This window comes from Arctopsyche grandis, chromosome 7, assembly GCF_051622035.1.
Source record: "Arctopsyche grandis isolate Sample6627 chromosome 7, ASM5162203v2, whole genome shotgun sequence".
Lineage (NCBI taxonomy): Eukaryota > Metazoa > Arthropoda > Insecta > Trichoptera > Hydropsychidae > Arctopsyche > Arctopsyche grandis.
Genome location: NC_135361.1, coordinates 30,678,194 through 30,690,738, shown reverse-complemented (window position 1 = coordinate 30,690,738; position 12,545 = coordinate 30,678,194). Strand labels below are relative to the sequence as shown.

General features: G+C 32.9%; 1 protein-coding gene and 1 long non-coding RNA gene across 3 annotated transcripts in view; one reads left to right on the top strand and one right to left on the bottom strand.

The window, feature by feature from the left end:
• Positions 1–12,545, top strand: part of LOC143914802 (atrial natriuretic peptide-converting enzyme-like) — a 199,397-nt gene that overhangs the window by 111,838 nt on the left and 75,014 nt on the right. The gene's annotated exons all lie outside the window — the stretch shown is intronic.
• Positions 10,225–11,323, bottom strand: LOC143914679 (uncharacterized). 2 transcript variants are annotated; one of them, XR_013260843.1, is made up of 2 exons: positions 11,175–11,323; positions 10,225–11,093 (listed from the first exon to the last, which is right to left on the bottom strand). It is a non-coding gene; the product is annotated as an uncharacterized LOC143914679 (long non-coding RNA). The 2 variants fall into 2 exon arrangements; XR_013260844.1 differs by having other exon boundaries at positions 10,225–11,087.

The following is a 12,545-nucleotide window of genomic DNA, read 5'->3' as shown; positions in this document are numbered from 1 at the left end:
AGCTAAATCTGAAGCTAAATTTTTGGAATATTTCCCTTTACGTTTAACTTGTTTGTAACTAAGCCGCATTAGTAATATTTTAATACTAGCAACTCCACAAAAAATGCGTATAATCTAGTCTCAAATTGAAAATAGAACCGTAAATATAAAAAATAACAAATGTTATTATCATCAATGTCTATCAAATCCGTCTCATCTCTGAAAATGCAATTTTTCACAAGAAATTTAAATCTTTAATGTACTTTCGTGGTTACAGTTGTCAAATATTACTCGCTGGCTGCATTCTGTTTGCCGAAAAATTGTAAAAGTTTAAAATTATAATAATGCCTATAAAACTGTTGTATAATATATGCTAAATAATATCCAAACGATTTAAAAAATAAATTACTTGTGTTCAATTTGGCAAGAATTTTCAATGAAGGTTGAGCACTGTCAACGGGCAATTTTTCAATACATATTAAATTATTTTCGTAATTGTATATCAACATATTAGTTTTAAATAGTATTCCAAATTGCATTCAGTGCCTAAAAGTCTGTAATAAAAGTTTTAGTTGATCAAAAAACGCTTCAATCCTGGAAAGCGCGGACAAAAAACAATGTGTATCTGTCAAATTAACAACAATTTAGTATTGAAATAAGAACTTGTATTAACTTAGATTATATTATTGGTAATTTTAGAGATTTGATTTGAATCTTCATTTTTCAATACAAAATAAAATATTTTCGATTATGTTATGTTAATAGAATGAAATCATTTCAACGGTTGCATTTGTCGTTATATAATCTAAAATTCTTTAATTCTAACCACTGCACTAAAAATGCTTCACTTCACATAACGACTTCAGCACCCATGATGATGAAGGCTTGCTTAGGTTTATATTATCTATTGGAATACTCTCTGATGAATCAGCAGAGTTATGATCCTATAGATATCTCCAAATTCTAAGCTTTCATTTGCACTGCTATTCACTTTTCACTACAGTTTCCACGGAAGGGAGATTTTCCCTGTCCTCTCAATCCTCATTAAAAATATTTAAGCATCTATAAAGAGTGATTTCTATAGTGTAGTGTCGTTATAAAGATCTGTGATAGATGGCCTGAATAATATAAGATTTTTTTCCAAACCAAATTAAATATGAATTTGATCCATGTTCGTAGATGCATAAAGAAATATTTACACTCGCGGTAATAATTATAAATTTTTATTCTATTTACGAATAATTTTCACTTTCCGGAAAACTTTTGAACGCATAGGAATATATTTAATTATTCATATATGTAGTCCACTTTTCAAACATATTCCAGACTTTTAAGCACTCGATATATTTTATGTAACGAAAGTATGAAATTTTTTTTGTATGTAATGAATTCGTTATTTGCCCTAGACAATTCAATTTAAATTCCAATTCAGACTTGACCATTTTATAAAACGCGTATTATGTAATAAAAATAAATTCAATTTATTAATTGCAATAAATCAAATCAGTGAAAGTTCGAGCGTAAGTTTCCGCAACTGAAAAGTTTACTATACCTGTATAAGTACCTACATATATACAAAATGCCCTTGAATACCATTCAAAGGAAAGCTCTAATGAAAAGTTCAACTCTAAAGTTATTTATTTATGGCACTGTTTTATGTGTAAAGAAATATATGAATTCTCAATAAAATAAAATTAATTTTGCATGTAAAAATTATGTTTTGAATAAAATCAGATTCTTATTCATATTCATTGAGCATTATAGATTAAATAAAAAGTTATTATATTATATTTTATTTATTTATTTCAGGTCTGAAAACAATTGATTTCATATTAAAAATAAAAATATATATATATTACAGTATACGTTAAAATAAATTTTTATTTTAATTGATTGTCGCCAATGTAAAATTGAATGTATATTTATTGTGATACTATATGTAAAAATATTTATAACATTTTCGATAGTAGAATAAACATTGTATAGTATTTAAATCGACGTAAAGTGAGCTGACAATAAAATGAACACTTAATATCTTCCGATTTATAAAAAAAGCACAATTTTTTATACAAAATTGCGACAATAATTTTCAAAAAAAAAAAAAATATATTTACATGAAACGGAAAATATTTCATATGATAAAAATTTTTACGACAAAAACAAAATGAAAAATATTTTAAAATTAACTATTTATACGTAAACGCGTGGTTCGAATGCCACCAAATTTAACTCGACATAATAACTTCTGAAGCAAATTCGTCAAGCTGGCTTCATTCAAGGGTAAGTTTAACATTATTTTTAATACATACATACATATGTACATATATATGCATTTATATATGTATAAGTGTACACACCTTGTAGATATAATTTTTTGAAATTCCATACGATGTATTTCAGTGTCTAATAAAAAGCCTGTACAAAAAAACACTATAAACCAAATGGTAAATATTTGATAATAGACAAAGTAAGAGAAGAATTCAAAATATGTTTATCCTTTCAAAGCCAAATCCAAAATATTCTCCACCGCTGCTACATATTCAATTAATTTCAGTCATTACAGTAAACATCAAACGCAAAATTAATAAATTCTGAACCTCTCCTCAAGCCCAGCGCTAACACAAGATCATCCACGGTTTAATTACACCATTTTACGCTTTATAATTTCGAAAGCACATTTTTAATTATACAATTTATTGTCCAATTTGTTTCCAAATTGATGGCGCTTTTAGCGTAATTAAGCACTAATCCTACCCTTCTCGAAAGCTAGATCCGTGTACAGGCGAATCTAATCGCAGTCTGCAACTGGCTCGTATTTTACACACCTGTTCAAGTACAAGTGTATTTCGAGCCTCAAAAACAAACAAATATATAATTTAAAAACTCAATAAAACTTGGTGAGGTGATGATTATAATTGAAACTTGAAATTATTCAGACAATTTTAATTTTCAACTACTATAATGTGACCCATTTGGTTTTTTGTCTGGCCACTCAACTAATCTTAAATCGCAAGAAGCCCAACAAAAACTAGAAATGTTAAACATAAACTACACTAAATTGTATATATTTAGTACTCAATATATTTACATTTGAACCTCGTGTTAAAATTTTATATAACCCTCCTCTAGGTAGATACAATGAATCTCAACCGGTAATGCGAGAAGTGATTAAAATAGACAGATATGAATCAATATGTAAAACTTGCAACATTGCAACTATCATTTTTAGTAAATTTAGCCAAATTTTGCATGAAATTCTTCCTACATTTTACAATAAAAATTTCACAACGAACATTCACTATTGAGCTATGAAACTATCTGAAAAGGTTATATTTTCAAATATAGGTACATACAGATGTGAATTCCGCAAACTGAGCAATGCCAGGGAATTTACAAAGCTAGTAAATGTATCCACATAATTACATATAGCCTGTAGTATATGTCAGTAGGTCTCGGGCTCAAGCTCTAGTTTGACCTCGATTGAAAAGAATCATACGCTGTATGATTCGAAGTATTTCTGCAGTGCTGCTGGTCAGATATGGATATTTGTGACTCCAAGGTAAATCGTTTCCTCTTAGAGTTTGTAAATTTATCTGATTTCATTGAAACGGTTCCAACAAATTGGCAACCTTAGCCTCTTTCTCGCAAATCCCGAGTTTTTAGCAATCTCCAATTTCATCGAATTGTATAAAATGCTGCAAATTTAAAAATTTTACCATAAATGTCTTTGTAGATGTTAATTGATATACATGAAATGAATTTCGCTGAATTGTTCGCTAAAAACGCTGCAAATTTACAAATTTGAACATAGATGTCTTTGTGGATGTTAATTGATATATATTTACTTTGTATAATACTATAGGTAATAATACTTGTATCAAATGTACAATGTTTCTGGCCAAGTAGGCGCATTATGATTACCTGTTCTTCTTGGTATAAATTAAAAATAAAAATTTCCTCACCAAATAATCAACCACTAATTTAATACAGGTTAAGAAAACATAGCTATCCATTTGTGACAACCTGTAATGGCACCATGGTTAATATAAAAAATGTAAATATATACAAATGTATAAAAATATATATAAATCTTATCATTTTAATAATTTAAATCGTAGTCGGGCTTTGAAAAGGATCGGAACCCAGGATTGCAGGACTCCCATGCTTTGATTTTTTGTTTTAACATGGCTTTTTATTATTACTAAATTATGTTACACAATACATCTTATATATATATATATTTTAATAGCCACTGATCTACTGATCATTTTCTATTTTACAATTTTAATTAAATTTTGTTAGTAATCATAGTATTATATTATTTTAATGTTAATGTACAGCATAATAGGAGAAATAGCTCAAAAATATATTTACAATTCTTATATGTAAATGCTCATAATACATCTAATACATAATATTAATTAAAGACTCTCTAAAGTTGACGATATAAAGCAGATTGTGGTGTTTAGGTAATCTGTGTGTTATACCTGAAGGGTATAGACATTTTTTTGTAATCACCGAGACTCTTCACAAGTGTGTTAGTATGGTTATTAGTGATTCTGTCATGGAATCTACTGGTAAGTTTGTTAGTTATGTCTGTAACAAACGGAATACTATTTATGGCATGCAGTTTTTTCAAGTTAGTAAATATATGGGTGTGTTATAAATTATTTTTAAGGATTTATTTTGTATTATTTGGAGCTTGGAAAGATTAGTATTCGAGGCGTTTTAGAAGGGCTCAAATTTTGTTTTTTACTGGATAGTAAATTTAAAAATATCAATATATATGTTTGTAGTTAGCATCACAGAATATCCCAACGAATAAGAAGGCGAGCATCGTCAGCGACGCGACCTGTCCCAACCCTGATTTATATTCAACCTTGCGACCCCTAAGGGTTAATTAAAATATATTTTAATCGACGGGGCTCGGTCTTTGTAACATATTCCACTAATGAACAAAGACCCGTGTACATTTACCGGATACTATTGCGGAAAGATTGTGTGGAAAAGAGAAAAGCGGCCACGCCCGGACACGGGTAGCGAAAACCTTCAATATTCGCGAACGTAACTGGGAATTGCCGTGTAGCTGAAATTTAATTATCCCCGGCAAAAAAAGGTCCGGCATCCTTTTTTTCAATCTGTGTTTTTATAGCGCATTAGCCCGTTTATCGCGCTATAAAAATGTATACGTACATACATACATACTTGGGTTAGATGTGAGGCGAGGGCTATCAAAAGTGGAAACGCAGATGGTCAAAACTAAACCTAGTGATTCTGAGTAGAGTTTTTTGGAATATCTATATACTTCTAATGTAACATTTTGTTTAAACTATCTACATTTATGGAGATTCATCTGCAGAAAAATCTCTTTCAACTTGTCTGTCATGGCGGATAGTACATAACTTATATAATAAAACCAATTTTTTTGATTTTTAAATGCTTTTTATTATTACGAAATTATGTTCACAATACATCTTATATCTATTTTAATAGCTACTGATCTACTGATCATTTTCTATTTTACAATTTTAATTTAATTTGGTTAGTAATCACAGTATTATATTATTCTAATGTTAATCTAAAGCATAATAGGAAAAAGAGCTCAAAAACCTATTTACAATCCTTATAAATGTTCATAATACATCTAATACATAATATTAATTAAAGACTATCTAAAGTCGATGACCTAAAGCATAATAAAACCAATAGGCTTTTTCAAGTACATACATATAAACTCTACGCAGCTAAGCGTGTTACGAAACGTTACACTCTGCTCGATTTTACCCCGTAGAACTCGAGAAATGCTATCGCTTATTTCTTATTGAAAATTATCCCAAAAACCGAACGCGTTTCTTATTTAATGTGTATGATTTAAATGTTGCATTGAAAAAAAATAACTTTTCTTTCGACAAAAGATTCTCGGATGAGAAGTTGAGATATTTGTCTCTCGATATATCTCTCGTAAGATCTTTACTTACATAGTTACGACAAATTACGTTCAATAGTCACTGAGCAACAAAATATTAGGTTATAAAATTTATAACTTCTATTACATATAAAAAAATCGAACAAGAGTAAACTGCCACTTCCGGTTGACGGATGCTTACCAAATTTTATAAATAACTTAGATATGAAATTTCAATTGAATAAACCCAACGGTTTCTGAGAAAAACATAAAAAACCTCGATTCTCTGGACTAAAAGTACTACTTCCGGTTCAGATAAAAATATTTAAAAAATATAAAATCATAAAAATTATTATTTCTATCACATGTAAAAAAAATTCAGTCCGATTCAGTTAGCGGTTTGGGAGATAATTGAATTCAAAAACTTAAAAAAAGAGGACACCTATAAGGGGAGGTACCATTTCCGGTTGACTTAAAAATTTGAAAAAAATGTACGTTATGTCGATAACAATTTCAGTAACAAATACTTAGTTTCAGTTCGATAGGACTAACGGTGTTAAAAAATTCCCAAAATACACAGACACACACACACACACACATTTTTTTCTAGATCATGAAAACGTGATCAGTAATCGATTCTGAGTTCGAATCAGTCAAAATCTCGAGTTCGAATTTTCGCATGATCACAAAACTTCATCTATTGTTACTACGTACATCTAATCTATAATTTGGAAAGAGACTTTGTATGTATCCTTGGTCGTCGTCGTCGTCGTCGTCGTCCGTAGATCGGTGACGTCATCGAACACGTGATTCGATTTTTTTTTTTTCGATCCATGGGCGCCGATTTGTTTTTTTCGTTTCAATGGATTCACCCCCGCGGGGGCGCAAGGCGAGTAGCTTCATGGGGCCCCGCCAGGGGCGCCACAAGGGGCGCCACAAGGGGCGCAGCCCCGTGGGGCCCCAGCCTCATGGGGCGCAGCCCCATGGGGCTCAAAAGGGGGCGCCACAAGGGGCGCAGCCCCGTGGGGCCCCGGGGGGGCCCAGCCTCATGGGGCGCAGCCCCATGGGGCTCAAAAGGGGGCGCCACAAGGGGCGCAGCCCCGTGGGGCCCCGAAGGGGGCCCGGGGGGCCCAGCCTCATGGGGCGCAGCCCCATGGGGCTCAAAAGGGGGCGCCACAAGGGACGCAGCCCCGTGGGGCCCCGAAGGGGGCCCGGGGGGCCCAGCCCCATGGGGCTCAAAAGGGGGCGCCACAAGGGGCGCAGCCCCGTGGGGCCCCGGGGGGGCCCAGCCTCATGGGGCGCAGCCCCATGGGGCTCAAAAGGGGGCGCCACATGGGGCTCAAAAGGGGGCGCCACAAGGGGCGCAGCCCCGTGGGGCCCCGAATGGGGGCCCGGGGGGCCCAGCCTCATGGGGCGCAGCCCCATGGGGCTCAAAAGGGGGCGCCACAAGGGGCGCAGCCCCGTGGGGCCCCGAAGGGGGCCCGGGGGGCCCAGCCTCATGGGGCGCAAGCCCTAATAGGCATTAACTAAGGGGGGCGAAGCCCTAGACGGCAATTAATCATGGGGGCGCGGAGGGGCGAAGCCCTAAAAGGCAACTGATCATGGGGGCGAAGCCTTAGACGGCATTTAATCGTGGGGGCGCGGAGGGGCGAAGCCCTAAAAGGCATTAACTAAGGGGGGCGAAGCCCTAAACGGCAATTAATCTTGGGGGCGCGGGGGGCGAAGCCCTAAAAGGCATTAACTAGGGGAGGCGAAGCCCTAGACGGCATTTAATCATGGGGGTGCGGAGGGGCGAAGCCCTAAAAGGCATTAACTAAGGGGGGCGAAGCCCGAAACGGCAATTAATCTTGGGGGCGCGGGGGGCGAAGCCCTAAAAGGCATTAACTAAGGGGGGCGAAGCCCTAGATGGCTTTGAATCATGGGGGCGCGGAGGGGCGAAGCCCTAAAAGGCAACTGATCATGGGGGCGAAGCCCTAAACGGCAATTGCTCATGGGGCGTGGAGGGGCGAAGCCCTAGAAGGCAAAGGCTCAGGGGGGTGCCGAGGGCGAAGCCCTAGAAGGCAAAAAAAAAAATTGATTTTTTTAAAAAAAAATTTTGATTTTTTTTTGATTTTTTTTTTATTTTTTTTTTTATTTTTTTTTTAAATTTTTAAATTTTTTTTTTTTTTTAATTAAATTAGCTTAGTCATGTTTAAGCGGTTTATATTATAAACACTGAGCGAAGCCGGGTATTACAGCTAGTATGTAGATAAAGTAAAAATTCAATCCGATTCAGTTAGCGCTTTGAGAGATAATTGAATTAAAAAAAGGGAGGTACCATTTCCGGTCAACTTAAAAATTTAAAAAGAATTTACGTTGTGTCAATAACAATTTCAGTAAGCGGTACTAAGTTTCAGTTCGATAGGACTAATGTTGTTCAAAAAATCCCTAAATTCACTGACACACACACATTTTTTCTAGATCATGAAAACGTGATCAATGATCGATTCTGAGTTCAAATCAGTCAAAATCTCAAGTTTGAATTTTCGCATGATCACAAAATTTCATCTAGTGTTACTACGTACATATGTATGTAGATAAAGTAAAAATTACCGGAGCGGAAAAGAATCAATCTATACAAAGTTTTACCCACTTAATTCGAATATGCAATTGATTTTTATTACTAACCTCTTCTTAGCTCGCAAACGATTTGGTCGTGTGACGAAGTTTGGGTTATTATCCGATCGTTTTCATACTTTGCCATTTTGCTCATTTTGCTCATTTCAATATAAGTGGAAGTGTCATCTGCCACTACGATGGTGAAAACATATCGTATTAGACACGTTTGAAATTACTTCCTCGTATTACACGGTGACGTTAAATGTCGAAAATGTTCGTTGACATTGTTCGTCCACATCGGTCGCGTTAGCCTCTTCGAGCTTTATATCCCTTTTCGCCGTCATCTAGCTATGTCAGATTTTAATTGCTTAAACGCCTATAACGTTTTCTTTTTCACTCTATATTTTATAAAATTTGCTTTATAGGTTCTCATTATCTCTCATATATATAATATGTTTAGTTCACTCAAAGTGTTAATAATGAATGTTATCGATATCGTTGTCGATCGAAATCGCTTTTATGGCCAAGCGTCTCGTCAGACATTTGACTAGTAAATTGAGTTGGAAAGGCTTCTTATTGGCTTCTTCTCATTTATGAAGTGTTAAAAAATTTGCATTATTTAACTCAAAACCCATGTAGTATTTCTGTACCAAAATTGAGTATTGGAATCAATAGTCAGATTTTTTTTTTATTGGTTGTGATTTTTTATTGTTTTAAAATACTTATAATTAATTATCTGACGAATTTTAAAAGTCAAAAATATACATTTTTACATACCTCTTTTACGTTTCCCTTACGATTACAATTCAGGAAAAAGTTTGCCTCTTATCCGATCGTTTTCATAATTTTCCATATTGCTCATTTTGGTCATCAATATAAGTAAATGGATCCTCCGCCATTACGATAGAGATAAAATATCGTTTAAGACGCGTTTGAAGTTTGCAAATTTGAAATCTGGGTGACGTCTATGTAGTCTTTAGTTTTATACATAGATGGCGGTAGTAAAATAAAAGTATTGGTATTTTTATTCAAAATAATAATTTATATATCTTAATATTACTTACAAAATACTACATCAATACAAGTAAATAAATCCTCCGACATTACGATAGAGATAAAATATCGTTTAAGAAGCTTTTCAAGTCCGAAAATTTTTAATCTCGATGACGTTTGGTAGTTAATAGTTGGAATTAGTTTTATACATAGATGGCGGTAGTAAAAAAATTTATTTGTTTTTTTATTCAAAATAATAATTTTATATACAAATTATAGAAGAGGTATGTTTTTAAAAAACCTTTTTTTAATTGTTACTTTTTTTCACTGCTTCGTTTTTTAACTTCTTTACAATCCTAAAATGAGATATAATCCTTAAATTCCTAAATATAAGTACAGTATAGTGATTGCGTCAATGCTAACCACTGAGATGTTCCTGAATTCAAGTCCTAGGTTGACCTTAATTGAAAAATAATCTATTCGGAGTATTTATGCAATGTTGCTCATCAAATATTGGATATTCGTGATTCCAAGACGATCGTTTCCCATCAGAGTTTGCCAATTTATCTGATTTAATTGTTGAAACGATTACTTACCAAATTGGCAACCAACCTACCCACTATGTAAATATTTTTGAACATGATTTTTCTTTGATATTTTTTCCCGTAATATGTTGAACCTATTTCACTAAATTGTCACTTAATCACGATTCTAAGAATTGATTTTTTTATATGAATATTTTTTTTATTATGCAACGGCACTAATTCAAGCAGTTAATGATTTTAAATTTAGTTAAAGAATAGTCCGTAAAACGATAAAGAATTAAGAGCGCATCACACCATCTCACACGCTCACTTTTGCATACTCAACTTGCGAGCAATGACCCTCCCCACCTAGGATATTTCATATTTTACCTTTAAATAAATAATAGTACGTTCAGAAAAAATAAAAAAAATATTGAGATTGAAAACCCACCCTTGCAAACGTAGTCGAATATAAAACTGTTTCAATTAACTCATTATATAATATTATATGTGTAAAAAAACAATTGTTTGTAAAAAAAAAAGTATTTTATGCAATAAAAAATTAAAATAAATATGGAAAACATCTGACTATTGATTCCCATAATCAATTTTGGCACAGCAATAATAAATTTTGAGTCAAAGACCTTTCGAGAAATATAAAAATCTCTCCATTCGTGCTAACTTTTACTCTGTATGATTTGTGTGTAATCTGTTGACTAATTTAAAACATTTATTTATATCCCAGTACTTAATATCTCAATTCGTTTCCACAATAAGAAAATACTTGATCTTTCGTAAAAAACGTGAAACTGCTGACTTTGATTAATAAGTGAAGTTATATGATATCATTGAAATAAAACAAATACCTAATGAAGCAATTTATTCAAATCATCTCTTAGTTTCTATATGAAAATACATACATATATAAAGTAAAAATAATGATTCTAATTAACTATATTGACGCTTTGGTTCAAAATTTCCGTATTCATGACAAATACAAGTTCTTTGAGCACATATTGCCGATTTTCCATCCCGTCTACAATTAGCCACACATTCTTCGCAAAACGCTCTCGTATTACGAAGTAGCACTTTTTCTAAAATAAAAAGAATAACTTAACCAGTTATTTACATACATACATATACACACATATAAATGAAATAAAATAAATATATACCTGAAAAATCAATAGAACCGAACATCGGTTGGCTTTCTTTTGAATCTAATTCCACTGCACAAGTCCAAGATGTGGCCAATATCAGGAAAAGAGCAAACAAAAACAGAAACTTCATCTTTAACGACGTATGAATACGATAAAATCCAATTAAAAATGAGAATTGCAATACTGCGATTTTCTCATCACACTTGGTACTTATCTTTGTACATGTGTTTACGATTTCGACAGGGCTTCTTAACCTTTTTCCAGACCACAAAACGACACGTGTGATTAGGAGTTATAGTCTATGATCTTAAATGTATCAAAAAGTTTCAATTTCGGGAATTATTTTCGTACATTTGTACATATAAGCATATATATTACATACCAATAAATAGGTCATGGGTAAAAATCCCAGCCTAATACGCTGTTTGCGAAGTCTTGTGGGTATTAAGCAGTTTCGTTTAATTTCTGAATTTATAATTGTTGATGTTCTTCGATGAAATTTACTTTATGCTAACAGAAACTGGGACATTTACATTTTTATTATATATCATATATAATATGTTCATGTCAATTTAGGTACATTTATTTCAATAAAACTGGCATCCTGTCTAATGTAATTATATATATACATTTAAAATCTTTATTCCGAGAAACGATTGTTAACTTCCAAAGAAGTCCATAGAACAAAATGGTTAATTATTCCTGATTTTGAGCTTGAAATTTTAAATAGCATAAAATACTACGACACTTATTAAATATTTAAAATAATGTACATACATATTATATATTTATTGAACTATTTTAGCCGTAGTTTATTTATTCAAAATTAAATATAAATAAAATAAATGAGGTTTGTAAAAATACCGGCAATTCATAATATATTCACATATGTACATAGTATAATAGTAATTTAATTTTGCAAAACGATTTCTGAACGAACTTCTGATTATGAACTTACAATCTAAGGTCACTTCGATACGAATATGTATTTTCGCCTGTGTGATAATTTTTTTTAAATAAAATAATATTTTTTTTAAATAAAATTGAATTTTGAAGAATGTGACATTTGAGGAATTAATTTTCAAGCATTTGATTTCGAGCCAGAGAAATTTTATAATAATAGAAATGCCTTTACCAATGCTTTGCTTATGTCAATAATACGCGGTACGTCTCTATAGCTACGCTATAACGCACGGAATATAATCAGGGTCATCACATATTCACTACAGAAATTAAAGTTTTATTTTTAAATAGATTTATTTACAATTTGAGTATATGGCGGTGATGGTCGTTGCTGGCCAATCCGTTTCTTTTCTCAGTTGGCGGATTATTTTTATCCACTTTTTTTGTATTTCTCTGTCTTTGGGAACTCTTAAATTAATGTGT